Raw genomic sequence first — 16,963 nt, 5'->3', positions numbered from 1 at the left:
ACGAAACACAGAGAGCAGACACACACAAGCACTCACTTACTCGCTCCAGTCAGGTAGACTGCTCCTTCCCTGATAGATTATATTTGGATCATGAAAACAGTAATGCGTTTATTTAGGAATGCCCTCGATCTCTTAACAGCAGCCACAGTTATGCCTAGTCACCACCAGCCCAGCGTGTACTCCATTCTAATGCCGGTGGCATTGGAAGGCCCCCAAACAGAGAAGAAGAATAAAAAAATGTGGTTGATCCCTCTTATATAGGAATCGGTATAGAACACGAAAGTGAAACGTGTCTTCACAGAAGTAGTGTAATGTTTATTGCACATTGATATATAATGTCTATTGGTGTTTTGTGGCTAAAGCGCCCTTAGGCGTTGATGCACCCACGCTGACGCCTGGTGGCACGTCTCCTCCATCACGACTACCAACGTCGATGACCATGAGCAACCGTCGTGCTTATGGAAGCTGCACTACGCTGCACACGCTAGCACAACGCGAAAGACGAAGCACGTAACTGACACACTAATACAACGCGCAAGACAAAGCACGTAACTGAATCGTCACCGAGTCAAATCAGCGCGTACAGCGCGTCGTAATTGCAGCCTCCGCGATCAACTTCAGAAACATTTTCAGAGCTAATTGCGGAGGCCACGCTCCGCTGTGCTGAGTACGGTGAACGCCACCTAGCGCGTTTCTAACGCGTTTGTGCTAGCGTGTTACGGCGTTGGTAGTGCTTCTTGATGCCAGCGTCCCTTCGAATGCTGGCATCGAGGCGTCGTAGTGCTGAGACCACCGAAGCGTTCACTGTCGGTGCGCGTTAGTGTCATAATGCAGTACTTCTCTTTTCTGCTCGTAGGCGGCGGCACCGCCCCGAGCAAGAGCGCGGGTACACGGAGGAGTGTTAGATATATAAAGCGCGTCTGTGTAGCTCTCTGCAAATGCGTTTGTGGCGCAATGCATTTGCAGAGAGCTACACAGACGCTAGCTCTCTGCAAATGCGTTTGTGGCGCAAATCAATAAAGAAAAAAAAAGCGTTTGTGGCGCAATGGGTTAAACGCTCGGCGATCTATCGTCGCGGACCGAGAGGTCGTGGGTTCGATTTCCAAATTTTGCATGTTTGTGGAACTTTTTCTTCTGGTTTCTTTCTTTGTATTATGTTCGTGTGACGTATTTCCGTGACGGAAATACGTCAGTGAAGTCTTGGTGGACCCCGGCATAAAACACTTTCGTGTTAAAAAAAAGAAAATGGTGATATGTCATCGAGGCGATTCCCCGCCCCTGCGTGGATTTGTTGTGAAAACAGTCGCACCCTAGGCGGAGCCGTGTCTGTGTCAGGCGAAGCGAGCGCGCACCTGCGCCAGCGGTTACTAGGCAACGCGAGTTGATGTCATTGCTACTGCTTCGGCACCTGCGCGGCTAGGCAACACGGCCAGCGTCAGCAGCAGCTCACGCGTTGCCTCATTGGTGCTGTTACAATTTCTTTCTCTCTCTATCTCGCTCTGATTTTCGCTTTCTCTCTCCAGAGCATGCTCTCCTTGCCTCTCCTTAACGTCCCATGTCAAGGCAACATGTGCACGCCACAGAGAGGAGGCGAGGCACACGCCGATCAGCGAGGTGGTTGCTAGGCAACGCATTGACGTCATATCTCGGCGAGGTTTTGCGGCAGCATCCGGCACTTTTTACGGTTAGCTAGAACAGCTTCGCTTTTAAAAACAAGCAGCAGTGAAACTGATTAATAGAAGATCGCGGACCATGACAAGGCAAATGCGTGTCATGCCCAGACAACTGCACTTAGTGTGGTGGTTTTTTTTTTTAGGTTATTAGCCAATATGCCCTGTAACGAATATTGCTTAGAGGTAGAATGCTTTTAGAATTTCATGCTTGTCTTTCTATCAGCCGCTATCATTTCATTTCAGCATATCATAAAGTTATTCTATAGAATTGGCTCACACAAGGATACAAAAAAATTAGTGCCATTCCATTCTGTGAAGGTGGTGAGCAGTAATCAAAGTTGTGTATGTGGAGATTGACCGTTGCTCCCGTGAAACGTTCCGAGTTTGCGGGACCGGGGCCCCATGCATGGACGGTTCGCATTTCTTTTCGCCTCGCGGTCCTGGCGGGCAGCACGCTTACGCTTGGCGTCCACGGCCTGCTCATTGTCGGTGATCTCCTTCCGCTGCCGCCACGCCCATTACCTTTTCTCTTCACGCCGTCGTTCTTGGTAGGCCCTCTGTTCTTCGTCAGACCGTACAACACGTGGCCTACCCATCTCACAGTTAGAGCAGAACTGAAGAAAGGAGCCTACGTAGAGCATGACGTCAGGAGACAGAGAACGAGAACATGACAGGCAGGGAACATGACGTCAGTAAGAAAGAAGAAAGAAACTCTGAATATTCTGAGCTCAATTTATCTCAGCCTAATGACGTCATAAATGAAGATAATAATAAAGTTTGCCCTTACTGTTTGTACACGGGGCAATTAATCAGCAAGTAGAACGTGCGCCAAGAAAAAGATTCCTGCCTAATGACGGATTCTTGGTTTTTTGATCACAATTTTAATATGATCCTTCTTTGATTAGGACAAAATATTATCGCGCAATAAATCTTGAGCGGCTTCAGTGTGATTGTAGCGTTAGTACACAATACCAAAAAATGTGGTATTACAAAAGTGTCGGGAGGCGTCTGGTAATAATGGCAGGTTTGTCGTTTTTAGTGGATCATATATCACCAAAGAGGCTGCGAATTGCCGGCATATGTAAAGGAAACGTGGATTGACGGCCATATTTGGCATTTTCTACACGTGAGAACACGAACAGTATGAAATATAGACATAATTTTCTGAAGACGATCTGATATGCGCTCCTCTAGGACTTACCCTAAAATTTCAAAATCTTCCACGGACTTTACTAAGCTTACTATTATCAGAGCACCGACTCAGTGCTGCTTCAGTTGCATTGAACGAGAAACAATGCTAATCACCCCTGCATTCTAGAATATTCCTCCACTCAACAACATACCTGGACTCGAAGTTGATAGCAGGGCCACCCTTTGGCAGAAGTGGTCACTGCGCTTCAATGACATGACACTGCACAGGAATTGGTGAGATGCACAGCGTCTTCTTCAGTCGAGGAATGTCGCTGTGCTCAACTCAGTGGAGTAGAAGAACTGCCTCCACTCGGGGATCGCTTGATAATATGGAAGGTTGTGTAACACGCAATACATTCGTTGGCCGAACCTCTCCGAAAATCTGTTGCGAAAATTGAGTGCGTCAAGGAGGGACAGAATCCTTCATTTTCTTTTCTACCGTGATGCAAAAAATTATATTTCTTTTCTCCAAGAACAGCAAGGAACTACTGCCGGGCCCCTTTGTCTGGAGTCAAAGTTCTGTTTATCTGCTCTAGTTTTTCATCACCGCACGAACCACGTGTGGCTGTTTCATCTGGGCCGCAACAAGATGTCTCTGTGCAGCGAATGTAATGGGCTAGTCGACTTTGCACATGTATTTCCACAATAACTGGTGCCGCACAGAGGAGTATCGCAGAAAGGATCGAACCATCACAAAGGACCAGAGGGCATACGCAATGATTTTCAGTGAGGCCGGCTGGCAGAATAAGATAGAATGTACAGACAATGGAATGCGACGAATGGTTGTCTTTATTGCCTGGTAGGAACATAGGTATTTCTTTATAAAATCTGGCTTTCCCGCTTCGGTTGCTACTTTGACTTATTGTTTGTAGTTTCCCATGGGTATGTTTACTGCAGATTATGAAACCTATGACGTCACCATTGTTTGAATAAGCGTATGAAAGAAGTTAATTGTCGGAGTCGGACTCATGAGGCAGGTAGTGGCCGAATACTGCACCAGGGAGGCCAATTCCTGTTCTGGTGAGGGAGTGACTTTGATAAAGCTTAGTGGGCCTGCCTAGTTTGGTTGCACCTGAACTAGTATAGCCCCACTTGCTCTCGGCAATATTTTTGCCGGTGTCAGGCACCACTCCATGCCTGAAAATGTGGTGGACTGGAGCAGAATTCGAACTTCCGACCTTCAGATTTGAAGTCGGGTGTTCTACCTCTGCTCCACGCCACCACTACCAAGAGAACCAAGGATACCAAGAGAAGGGAAGCGCAGTCGAGGAGGGCCGAAAACCTGGTGGGATGATGAAATTAGGAAATTCGCAGGCGCAAGTTGGAATACGCTAGCGCAAGACAGGGGTAATTGGAGATCGCAGGGAGAGGCCTTCGTCCTGCAGTGGACATAAATATAGGCTGATGATGATGATGATGATGATGATGATGATGATGATGATGATGATGATGATGATGATGATGATGATGATAAAAGAAGGGGGAGAAGCGGACGCCTGACCTTGGCGATGTTATTGTATTCCTTTCGTCAAACCTTATAATTACCAACGAGTTATCGATCTTAGTTCGTCCCTTTTCCACAGTCATTTACGCAGTGCCAGCATGCGCGCCGTGAGTAATGACGTGCTGAGAGCCGGCTCTTGTGAGGAAATACAAACTAATCGGTATTTGGCTCCATCAGCGCTTGAGATGTAGACTACATAGAAAAGACGAGCGCCAATGGCAATCCTTTTGCAGCTGATTAACGGCCATGTTTATATTTAGCACAGTCGGTTACACTCTCTACAGCATTAGAAAGTTTTTTTAGACTGAGAAATACTGGCGTCATTCATTTCTGCATATATTTAGCGGTTATAATACAAAGCATATTGTTGAGGGCAGATCGAACAGAAAATGTGAGCTTGTTCACCTGTTGTGTGCATTGTTCATACGAGCTACTCAAGGATAAGCTACTTTATAGATATTCTATAAATTGACATATAGTGTCCGTCCCTTGCACAACTTCAAGGGTGAGATCGACGCCTCCTTCTGCATAATTTGTAACAACAAATTAAGCAGTGGGTAGGTTGCTTCCAAACTACTATGCGCTTATCACTGTATGACACTTTGATATGAAAAAGCATAAAAAATCACAAGCTGCCATTTTATGTCCAATTTAACAAATAATCGCCTCCTATAGGCGACGCTTCTATTTTTGGGCAACATCTAAGAATACGAGGAAGGGCGACCTTGCACGGGCGTTCTTGCATTTCGCCTCCATCGAAATGCGGCCGCCGCAGCCGGGATTTGATCCCGCGACCTGCAGACTGTTTTTTGTGCCCATAAGGGTTTCGATAGGAATTCAGGACGCAAGCTCCTTTCCCAAGCGTATCACCCCTGAAGGAAGTCGAACGCCATGCCGGGGTACGCTTGTGTCCATTTGAACCAGTGGGTGCCCGGCGGCGGTGGGAATCGCACCCACAACCTACCGCAGCCGAGGCGGGCGCTCTGCCACTAGGCCACGGCTGCGGCTTAATAAGAAAATTAAGCAAGTATATTTTTTTTTGTCGCAAGGTTCATTTTTGTGCCATATATGATGTTTTTTTTTCTTTCAGATCAGGTAAACAGATATGTGGGAAAATGGTCCTGGTACCAACTAACAAAATCAATTGGCGATAGTATTGCTCAAGTTTTTTCGATTTCCTATCATCCATCATCTGCGATGGTGGCGCAGTGGCGGGCGCATGGGTGTCAAATTCGCAAAATTTTGGAAAACCCTGTTCCTTTTCAATCATCTTAGAATGAATCAAAGGATCCTACATTTAATAATGAAGTTATGAAGCACCCGCATTTTATTATTGGATTAATGAGCACTGGTACTTTTGTTTCCGCGTATACTATAGAGCGAATGCCCCACGTAGTAGTTCTGCAAGGTAGACAAAGAGGCGAACAAATTTTGGTTACATGAAATAATTGTCACCATATTTTCGCGGTCTCGCTACGGGTGGGCCCAACCCGAGCTTTATTCCGACCACCATCGTGCTAATTGCCGCAGTAATGGAAGGTCTGTTCGCCGGAGCTGGGCCCCTCCCAAAAATAGGGCGTGTGCCGATGCCATTACTGGTACCGCCTTCATCGACACCGGCGAGAAATTAGATTCAGCTGGACAAATATTAGTCCGAACCGCACCCTTCGGATGAATCGAATTGGAAAAGTAGCTAAAGATGAATAGAAAGAGTAATTGACTAGCTTTTTGAGAGGACTGGCGCATGTGTCCTGTCACAGCATGAACACTATAACGAGCAATAGCACGTGTGCTTGCGGTAGTTTCCATTTGGCCATAGGCTTACTGTCCTTACCACGTGTAATGAGCGGCGAAAACGCTCAAGTTTCTTTCATTCGTGCTTCTTAGCAGTTGGAGCTTTGAGATTCTGTGTTCGACTGCTCTTCCTTTGGGATCGGCCCACAATTTCCAGTCCTTTTTTCGTAGCAGATAGCTCTACTAAACCGCTATGCAACATTGTGTACGGGTCGTACACGAACGGTATGTAACGTTTGCGTGTACGAGTAAAAAAAAAAAAAAAACTGACACCACACCGTCACGGTCATTACACAAACCAGCAGTTCCAGCGACTGTAGGCCACTGCCATGTTCTTTATTACGATGATGATGATGGTGTGAGAGCGCCCTGGGGACTGCGCAAACGGCGTGGGCGACATCGGGCCACAGCGCGTTTGCGATTCTCAAGCGCCCGAGAAGGCGGGTTCCAAAAGCGGCGCAACCGTCTTGTCATGTCAAGAGGTCAGTAACTGTGCCTTCTTTAACGCGATCACAGTTAAGCTGACAAAAAGTATACCACAAGGTGATTGAGCGAGAGCACTCTGCAGCATTGCCTCCTTCAAAAGAGGTACAACGTCGCCTCCTTCAGGAAAGTTGCAACGTCGTGCAGTATAGGCCAAGGTTTTCTTTTTGTTGTGTGAGATCTGCGCATTTGAACATGTTTTTGGGGTCTGACACAGCGAAACGGAGTAGACGACATCTAGTACGCTGTACCGTGATTTTTAAAAGGCGAGTAACACATTTGTGCCATGCGATACCAACATACCTTGTGATGAATTTTTACCCTGCTTTGTCATATCGATCGTGCTATGATCTTATCATATTACAATCGATGTGAGTACAATAAAGTTATTTTCTTTCTTTTAACATGCTTCGGTAAGTCGCAGGGAATACTGTAGTGCCTAAGAGTTTACGTAAGGCCTTATACACAAAGCCGGACTGAGCAGCATGAGCCGTATAGGCTGTATTCACGGGCACAACCAACACATTAAGCACCATAACCTATGAGTTATGAGTAGGCCAGTGCAGTGTTCATGAAATAGAAGCATTACAATATAAATTGCGTGCGCCGCCAGAGATAGCCACTTAATTCCATTTTTCCCTCGCAGTCGATCAACAGAGAGCGCTATTATTTGCTTATCCACGTATGACATTGCTGAAGGGGGCACCGGTTCTGTTCGAAAGAACTGATCATGCTTCTCATGTAGCTGAGTCTGAGCAGCGCACAAATATCGCAAATCAAGTACTTCGACTTTGCGAAAAGAAAAAACAAATCTAGTGACGCATTAAAGCTTGTCTGGCCCTGTTTTTGTGCACGCTAGTTAAACGCTGCTTTCGGTTTTCGTGGTCACGAGTATTCGAATGCGGCTCACTCATGCGCATGAAAAACAGAGGACACAAAAACCGTCAAGTTTCATGGACTCTTGGTATACTTGTCGCAACAGAACAATCGCTGTGCAAGGTACATATTTAACACACGCAGCCGATCACGTTCTGGTCACCTTTCATTCGTATCCAAAACGCAGAGTTTAGGGTACGCGTAGACCTCCGTGGTCTTTCAGTTTCTTTAAGGCTCAAACAGCACTGTCATAGCACGTGAGCAGCGCAGGAAGGCAGAACGCACACAATCACACACTAACGCACATTAGTTTACGGCAGCGAATAGAATACACACGTGAGCAAACATGCTGGACACGAAGTCTTGTCTGGTTAAAGCCACTATCCAATACAGTTGTTCGGGCACCGCCCGAGAGGTTCATGCAGCGAATACACACCACACAAACACAAGCTTACCACGTGTCTGTGTACGTTGCAGGATTGTTGCACATGCCGATTCCTCTTTCTATGGTTGGTGGTGCAGGCAACGACGGTGCAGTGCCGCCGTACGAATAACGTTTAACATCTCTCTTCTCTAAATGTGCGGAAATCGAGTAGCTCAACAGGTGTAGTAGGAACATGCTTAAATGCACCACAACAAGCAAATACCCACCGCAAGTACCGCCATTTTCTCTCGTCTCCCGCAGCCTACGCTGGAAGGTAGCACCTGGTGTCGAGAATAGTTCATGGCCAAAACTCTTCCTCCGAGGTTATGAAAAGTCGTCTGTATAGTCGTCGCCATCGCTGTCATCAATTGCTGAGGTCATCACACACACACAATTTCTTAATTTGCACACACACATTGACCAATCTGATGGCTCTTTGAACAACACAAAACGAAGCTGGATAGCCAGGTACCTACGAAATGCTTCACACAACTTTGATTGCCACACAGCGGGATATCTACTTATTTTGTTAAAATTAGGATTGTTTGGGAACTTTACACAGTTACGGTTTGTCCTTTTGCATCTCACATATTTTACCCAGTGACCCGAGTTGCTTACTATAGCTTCGGGCGCAAGATGTGTGCTGACTGCTGTATTGTCAAGCAGACAATGCTGGCTATTAGGTATCTGGCTGAACAGACAATTTGCTTATGGCTGCTGTCTACCGCAATTGACAACCTGGGTCACCGGTTATGTGCCACTGTTTATTTGAGCAATCAGACAACTTCGGCACAGTGTATATGTAACCTTGGTATGTGCCCATTCTTCGACAATACTTCAGAATGAATGTGCCGAAGGAAGGAAGGAAAATAAGAGGCGAAAGGCAGAGAGGTTAACCAGGTTAAGTGTCCGGTTGGCTACTCTGCACGGGGGGATGGGGTAAGGGCAGAAAAGATTAGAAAACAAGAGAAGATTAAAAAGAAAACAAAAACAAAAAAGAACAAAAAAGAAACACATCTGTCCGCACAATTCTATAGTTTTTCATGAAGTCCTGTTTCTTTCAAAAAGCGTACTAGCGCTTTTAAAGCAGTTCGTTCCGACGTCGGCTGGGACCAGGGACCAAGAATTCTGGCTTCCGTAAGGGGACGGCTGTCTATCTTGTCGAGCGTGGTTCTGAGGACTTTCCGACGAACTAAAACGACGACAATCACACAGAAGATGTGCTATCGTCTCTTTGCACCCGCAAGTTTCACAATCTGGACTTGTGGCCATTCCCATCAGGTAGGAGTACGCGTTGGTGAATGCTACTCCAAGTCTTAGGCGACAAATGAGAGTTACCTCCCGTCGTGGTAAGCCATGTGGAAGGCGGAACTTCAGATTAGGATCCAGGGAACAGAGGCGCTGGTTTTTAAAGTCCGTTGAATTCCAGTGGGCTAACGTAAGCTCGCGAGCAAGCGCACGGAGCTTTCTTGCTGCGTCTGTTCTGGACATAGGGATAGCGACGCAATCGGTACTGGTATGTGAGGATCGAGCGGCTGCGTCCGCTTGCTCGTTTCCAAAGATACCACAGTGACTTGGCAGCCATTGAAAGAAAATGTCATGTCCTTTGTCAACTGCTTGATGGTAAATTTCGCGTGTGTCCGCGACAAGTCGTTCGTGGGGTCCACGGCGTAGTGCAGAGAGCAGACTCTGGAGGGCGGCCTTGGAATCGCAGAAGATAGACCATTTCTGGGGCGGTTCCTGTTCGATAAATTTCATTGCTGCACACAGAGCTGCAAGTTCGACTGAATGTGCCGATGTGATGCAAGGGGTATGTACCCTAAAACATATTAAAGCGATAGCGCCTCATGAGTATCAGACACCTCCGCGTCGAGCGCAGACACTTGATGGATAGCCTTTGCAACTACGTTGCCATCAAGATACTAGGGATATTCGTGGTGGCTATGGAGTTTCAACTGGCCGGCAGCGGCTGCAATATTTACTGTGTCGTGGTATCATTCGATATTGTGGTCTGCACAGAGATTGTCACTTCGTTAAATAATCTACTGAGGTGCGTATAAGGCTTAGTGACTTGCGTTTGCATGTGAATATGGCATGGAGATACAATAATTATTAAATCAATGATCATAACTTAAAAAAAATATCACCACAAATTACACACCTGTCATAAGAAAGACTGTTAATGGCATCACCGTCAACAATCATCTTCAAAGGATGGATGCATGGGCATTTTTTCAATTCGATTTTGCTGGGAATACCATACTGCACCGGCAAAATGTTTTATTCCTTCCTGGGAAGAAAAATTCTCGACGCTTCGAACTTGCCTGCTCAGCATTGTGGTTGAATATTTTAACTAATAACTTTCTACCATTAATTTATTTACATACCCGTCAACGTCGTCAACGGTAAAGAAGTAACTGTGTGAATATATTATCTAGAAAAAATTCGTTTGAATTTCCACTCCGTGAAGATGGTTAACCAGCGAAGCTCATACGTGCGGCTCCGGTGTTTATCACTAGGTTAATCCCGAGGGTTTATTAAAGTATTTATCTACTATGTGGGGACAAACACGCACGACTGCGACGGATAGAACGACGTCACTGACGGTGTGCCCGCATTCCGCCGTTGTCGCTTGCATTCGATGTCCAGAGTTTCTCGACGGCGTGGATAGCAGCATTCTCCGGGCGCGATTGCCGCTTGCGATTCTTCGAAATTAAATTGCTTCAAAATAAATCTGTCCGTTACGTAAGACAATGAATGACTCAAACCCCTTAAGCAATGCCTCATACCACCGTAAACGCGGCCTCCCCATTACTACGACAGAGAAGAAGGGAAGTGAAATTCTACGCTGAAATGATGAGCGGCAACGCAGCCAGCTGTAGTAGAAGACGACGACGATGAACGCGGGAGCAGTGGCACCAGCACGTGCCGAGCACGAGCACGAGCTCAATCCAAGGGGTGCGAACGAGCCAGCTGTGGAAGAAAACGACGACGCTCGAGCCAATGCTGATGACAGTTTTTTGTACACAATCGATATCGCCTAGCCATATGCGATTTCGCCTAGACATATCAAGCTTAGCTTTTAAAAAATGAGCGCAGCTTGCACTAGTGGTGCAAGGCTAGAACAAACAGCGGAGCTTGTGATCGACCAAGCTACAGCCAGGGTCGCTATCCCGACTACGCTAGATACTCAAACGCAGACTCTTGCGTTCTCGTTCTTGAAATGCGGGATCATCGACTCGACGACGCCTTTTCTCGGCTGCAGCTTTGGCACGGTATTCCGGATCGGCTCGCCGCCAACGCGCAGATTCTCGCTTGGCCGCACGAGGCGCTTCAAGACGCGGCCTGGCGAAGCATTGACATGTCTAGGCGAAGCGAGGCCACATGTGGTTGCTAGGCGACGCGAAGTGACGTCATGGCTAGACGGAGCAAGGTGCGCGGTCGTAGCATCTCGGCGCGGCGGTGCGGAGCGGCGGCGAAGCGAGGCGCAGCTGTGCCAAGTGGTTGCTAGGCAACGCATGTTGACGTCATCGCCTGGCGCAGTTTCTGGTCTACGCTATACGGGCCAACCTCTGGCTTAAACAGCTCCGCTGAGAAAAGTAAATTCTTACATTGAGATTCCAAGTGGAGAGAACAAGTTGAAGTAAACATGCCCCCCCCCCCCCTCCCCTACTAAGTCGACAGACATCTACAGCATTTCAGAGGCCTCCGCGGGCGAGCAATGTGCACGCCTGTGCATGATAAGCAAAAAAGCTGCTTGAAATCGCATGCAAACAACCGCGTCACTGTTTAGCAGAAACTGACTCCTCAGCTATTGGCCAGGAAAACAAGTAAAACATACAATTTTTTATAAACCGCAGCCAGCATGCATAACAAACTTGGCTTCCTGCTAGTATATATCCCGTTTACAGACCATCTTTTATAGAAGTACGAATACTGCGCATTGACGAACTGGCCTACGCTGAAATTGCAAAGACGTCCCCATGGAACCTTCCCAAACGCCGATCATAGTATTCACGCTACTAGATATAGGCCAAAGCTTTCTTTGTTTTTTCTTTTGTTTCTTTTTTTTTTCATGTTTTTGCAACAGGCTTGGAGGCAGTTTGGCACAGAGCTTTCACGTGCAAGGGAGAAAAAAGTGAAAGCGAGAATCTCTGTGCCCCTTGGAGGCCACAAGAGCCAGCCGGGAAAACGATTTATGATCCCTAGACGAAGAGTGGAGCCTCGTCTTCCATGCTTCGTTCGAACGTGTCATAAGACCTTGCTACTCTTTATACTCCATAGCGGGCACTTATCCCGATTGCCCGCAGGCAGAATGTCTCCTAAAGGATCGAAACTTAGAGTGAACGTTGAACGCCCCGACAAATGTACGCCGTGACACCACTAAAGGTACCTCGTTTGGAAGGCAAAACACAAGAAACGATATCCATTGTCCAATATTTTAGATACGCGAAATTTGCACAGAGCTCCTTCGGGAGCGGAAAAGTACAGGAAAAAGAAATAAAGCACTAAAATTTGAAGAAACTTTTTGCCAAGTCTTGCAATTTTTTGCGTTAGGCAAAATTGATGATCGTTTGGCAAAGGCACCAGTTTCACGACGACACTAGCCTCAAACTATAAAGATAATAACTCAGGTCAAAGGCACTATATATCGCATGGAGTGAGATACCTTTGTCCGGTCTGCCTTTAGGTAGCCGATAGCTGTACCTTTAAGCACAGGCTCTGACTAGCAATTTTAAGAAGATGCAAAGAAATAGCCATTACCTTGCGGGCTTACACTTCCAGGGGTTTGCTTTAACAACACATGTCTAAAAATTTCAAGGACAATGGCCTGAGATGGGAGTGACTGCCACCACATGCTAGAATACGCAAGCTTCATATGTGAGTTGTCTATAGGTTCGGTTCCACTCTCGCTGCAGTTGACTTTTCTTGAAGCGGATTATGACGAGAACTTTATATTTGACCTGCGTTCTACTTTACAATAAAAGAAACAGCTTACTGATAATACATTATGTCATTTCAATGAAGAAGTAATTATTTTATTTTGAGTTTCCTAGGCTTCATTGCTGTGTAGGCTTCGTGCGGTTGTCCCAAAGAATTATGAACGTCATTGTCCACGTAACAACAACGGATGCTAGACCAAAAAAAAAAAAAAACGAAAAACATCCCTTGTTCATTCTTCATACGGACTGCATAGCATTGGGGAGAGGCGGGTGGATTGGGATGTTTGAAGGAGAGAGACAGTGCACATATTTAAAACTCATTTGCGCTGAACAGTTGAAAAAAAAAGAACAATAACATATAGCGCCACCTTATATATAGTGTCCATTGTAATCCGGAGCCGTTTTGTCATCGAGAAGTGTGAATGAATGAAAAATCAACTTTTAAAACTAGGAAATATAAATAACCAACTCTTTGTTTTTACCACTCTAAAGCAAAAACCTGCAGAGGGAGTGTACCGAGAAATAAAAATTCGAAAACGCACATTTCTGTTGTATATTTCGCCACTATGCTCTTAAGTATAAGCGAGGACTAGATTGGACATCTAGAGTGAAAGCAAGTTCCACTAATGAAAGCTTAATTTTTAATGTTTTATGATATTGTTTCTACGGCCTGCTGGAAACGCGCACGGGCGTGCTTGCCACATATATATATATATATATATATATATATATATTCGATCCACGCACATGCAGCACCAAACATATATATGTTTAAATGTCACACAGGTAAACATAGCGGACGCCACGCGATAAGTTCATGCTACGATGAGAGCCAAGCAATACGATCTTCGATTAGTATACGAACCAGGAAGCAACGTCCTGAAATCCCTAATCGCTTCCACGTGTCGCCCCGTCGTCCCCATTTCTCAAGCAGCTGTACCAGATTCACCTGACTCCCCCTCGATAATATTTTTAGTGCGACCCCGTCGCCATTAATGAGTAGAGGAGAAAGAACCTATCGGGACAGTTGTTGGAGGGAGAATGGGATTTTTCCGCATGTAGGTACAAGAGAAAAAATCAATTGCAGAGTGCAGTTTCATGCAATCTTATGGTACATGCTGGCAGTAGTATTTTTCACAAAGACAGCATTTTTTGAACAAGCACTTTATTCTTGATGACATTTCTTGTTAAGCCTCGGCTACGTGCACAATTTTGTGTCGCTCCTAAAAGTCAATCAACCACGCTGTAGCACGCTTGATTCTGCAATTTATTGCCGTAGACGTAATTGCTCGAAATACTTATAGATTCCCGTGCTTTCGAGCCATGTTTCGCCCCTGCTTTTGCCAAATATAAACTTTGTGTGACCTAGCGCTCTACCAGGACATTGCAAAACGTAGTATAGAATGTGACCGTCACATAACGCTTTAGGCCCAAAGATAGAACAATCCTGTCCAAATGTTGCATTCAATCGACAGGCATTTCATTTCCCCCAACAATTCATCGGAGCACTTCAACAAGCATGTTATTTCAAACGCAGCAATTAAACCCACAAACCTCCAACTTTGACTATGCGCTACCCATTACTTGGGTCTTAGTTTCACCGAACGTAAACAAGGTGTCCTATTTAGTTCACCGAGGACACCGGGCGAATGATGTATCATGCCTGAATATAGCGGAAAGAAGTGGCTTCAGGATTTACTTGTGAAGCTTATAATAGATCCAGAAACAACAAACTTATGCAGCACGTTGCATAGAAATGACCCCTGTTGACACTCATAAAATTTGTGTAACGCAGAGTTCTTTCGGGAGATCGGAAAACATAGTTGATAACCGCAGCGTGAAACTTGTAAAGACTTCTTTAAATATTTTTTGTTGTTGTTGAAACTAATTCAACGACAAGCATTTAAATCCAGACAGATTTGCATAGAGGTCCACCTATTTTCAATAAGTTTGATTTTGGTGGCATATGTACTCTTGTCATATTTGTGGGCTAAATTCTGCGCCCCTCGCAGACCTGTAATAATTATCTGGGTTACTTATTACTGTAATTTATTACAAATGCCACAACAAGGGCAGATATATAAATCATTGCGCGCATCTTAGCAATAGACGGCCTCTCATTTTAACAAAATATGAATAAGGTACCTTGGTTGCTATAACGTAAAGCTATTCCAAACTTTTCTATTCTGATTCTGCAATGAGCCCTTCCCGATTGGTCAAAAAAATTTCCGGCCACCCCCAACTTCGCCTATATGTCACATGACGTCACGAATACCGCGATAGGGCCCATCAGATATGACGTGTACACACGGAATATCCATGATTAAACCGAACAAAATAAAAATAATTATTCCTGATTAGACGCCTCTTCGTAATTTGGCCTCTGCTATTCGCAATGCGATATTTCCCCGCAGTAGCGCATTGGTGGCGCGCGTGGTTATCCGTGATGGCCGACAGAGAGAGTATCAGAATTCTCGACTGCGCGACCGCGTCGTAGCAGGCCGGCTGTATTAGTATTTTTCGGAGCTTATTCTGGTCGGCTGCGGAATGCTGCTGGCTTTTACAAAGCGGCTATCTCTAGGAAAGATTATGGGACACCTTAAAACCTACGAAAAAAGGATCCGGTGTCTAATCGAAGGCGAAGAAATTTTGAACGCTGGCTATCTAATTTGCGGCGGCGTTAAGACACGCAGTGCTCGCGCTCTTAAAATTCAAGGATTGTGTATGCGGACGTCCCACGTTCGAGGGACGTCCCACGCCCCACGTCCAAGCTTTTTGTTGCGTGTTGCAGCCGCAGTGGCTGCACATGTGTGTGCGGTGTGTGTGCATGTGTTGCCATGGCATGTGCGCCCCGAAAAAAATTGTTACGGAGAGAAAAGACACTTGGCAATATATTTACACGATATATACAACGGGAAGAAGACAGTCATACAAGATGAAGCCCGTGCGCGCGACTATCGGCGATCGTCGTCTTCGTCAGTCCTGTTGTGATCATTCGCTACTGCAGCGCCTCGTAGCAATATAAATGAGCCTTGACCGTAATAATTCACGCGTAAACAAAAGCTGGTAACAAAACACAGAAGCGCGTCCACGCATACAGAGTCACACGATAACAATGTGCGGATACTCTTTGAAATAATTCTCTCTCTGGCCACTCCGTGGTGCGACCATCTGTGTGCATTGTGAATTGGTCCAAAGTTTTCGGGCTGCGGCAACTTATACTGTCTGTCAGGCGACGTTACAAAACCGCGAACACTGACCGCGTCAATGTGACGTCTACGTGTTAGATGCATTAATATGCCGCACAAAACTTCACTTCTTTTTCTGTATAGCCAGAGACTGCCTCTTTCCGAAAGGAATAGAAGATGGCTGCCCGCCGATCACTCAGGCACTCGCAACTCGCGTGCCGGTGAGCATGGATCTATTTTCGTATAATAAATCTTTTTACTTGGCAGTAAAACCTTATCAAGCCCTTTCGACAGGTAGACGTCAACGCACTCCCAACTCTTCCTTGCTGAGGATCCGTTTTAGCAGCATTGTTATCCTGCCGTTGCACGCCGCCGCGATTTTCGACCACCCACCGAAAGCTAAGCAAGGCAAAGAGGGCCAATCGGAGACGCCCGCGCCACCTTGTTCATCCGGTTATCTATTTTCAGTGCGCTGGCTCGGCACCAATGACGCTCTCTCGCCTTCTGCGAGCTCCTCGCTTCTTGTCAGCCAATTTGATAACAAAAAACATTACTCCATCTCCCGCTAAAGGGAACCATGAGTGGATGCGAAGCAGCGGGGAGATGGTTAGCATGAGCAGGAGATGGTTTCGCGGCAGCGGCCCAAGCGCTCATCGCGGCGCTGCACAGGAGAGAGAATGAGGCGCGCGCGCTCCGTCATTTCCATACAGCGGAACTACCGTGGCGCCCCCAGCGGAGTATGCAGCTGTCGCACCACCTGTCGAGCGCGCCGCTCCGGATTCCTAGAGGAGAGAAAGAGGGGAGCGTAGGAGAGGAGAGAGAGAGGGGGAGGGGACGCGCATGCGCTGTGAGGGTGTGGGACGCGGGACAACAGACAGAGCCGCCAG

The sequence above is a fragment of the Dermacentor silvarum genome, chromosome 4, assembly GCF_013339745.2.
Source record: "Dermacentor silvarum isolate Dsil-2018 chromosome 4, BIME_Dsil_1.4, whole genome shotgun sequence".
Taxonomy (NCBI): domain Eukaryota; kingdom Metazoa; phylum Arthropoda; class Arachnida; order Ixodida; family Ixodidae; genus Dermacentor; species Dermacentor silvarum.
Note: the sequence above shows the minus strand (reverse complement) of the source record.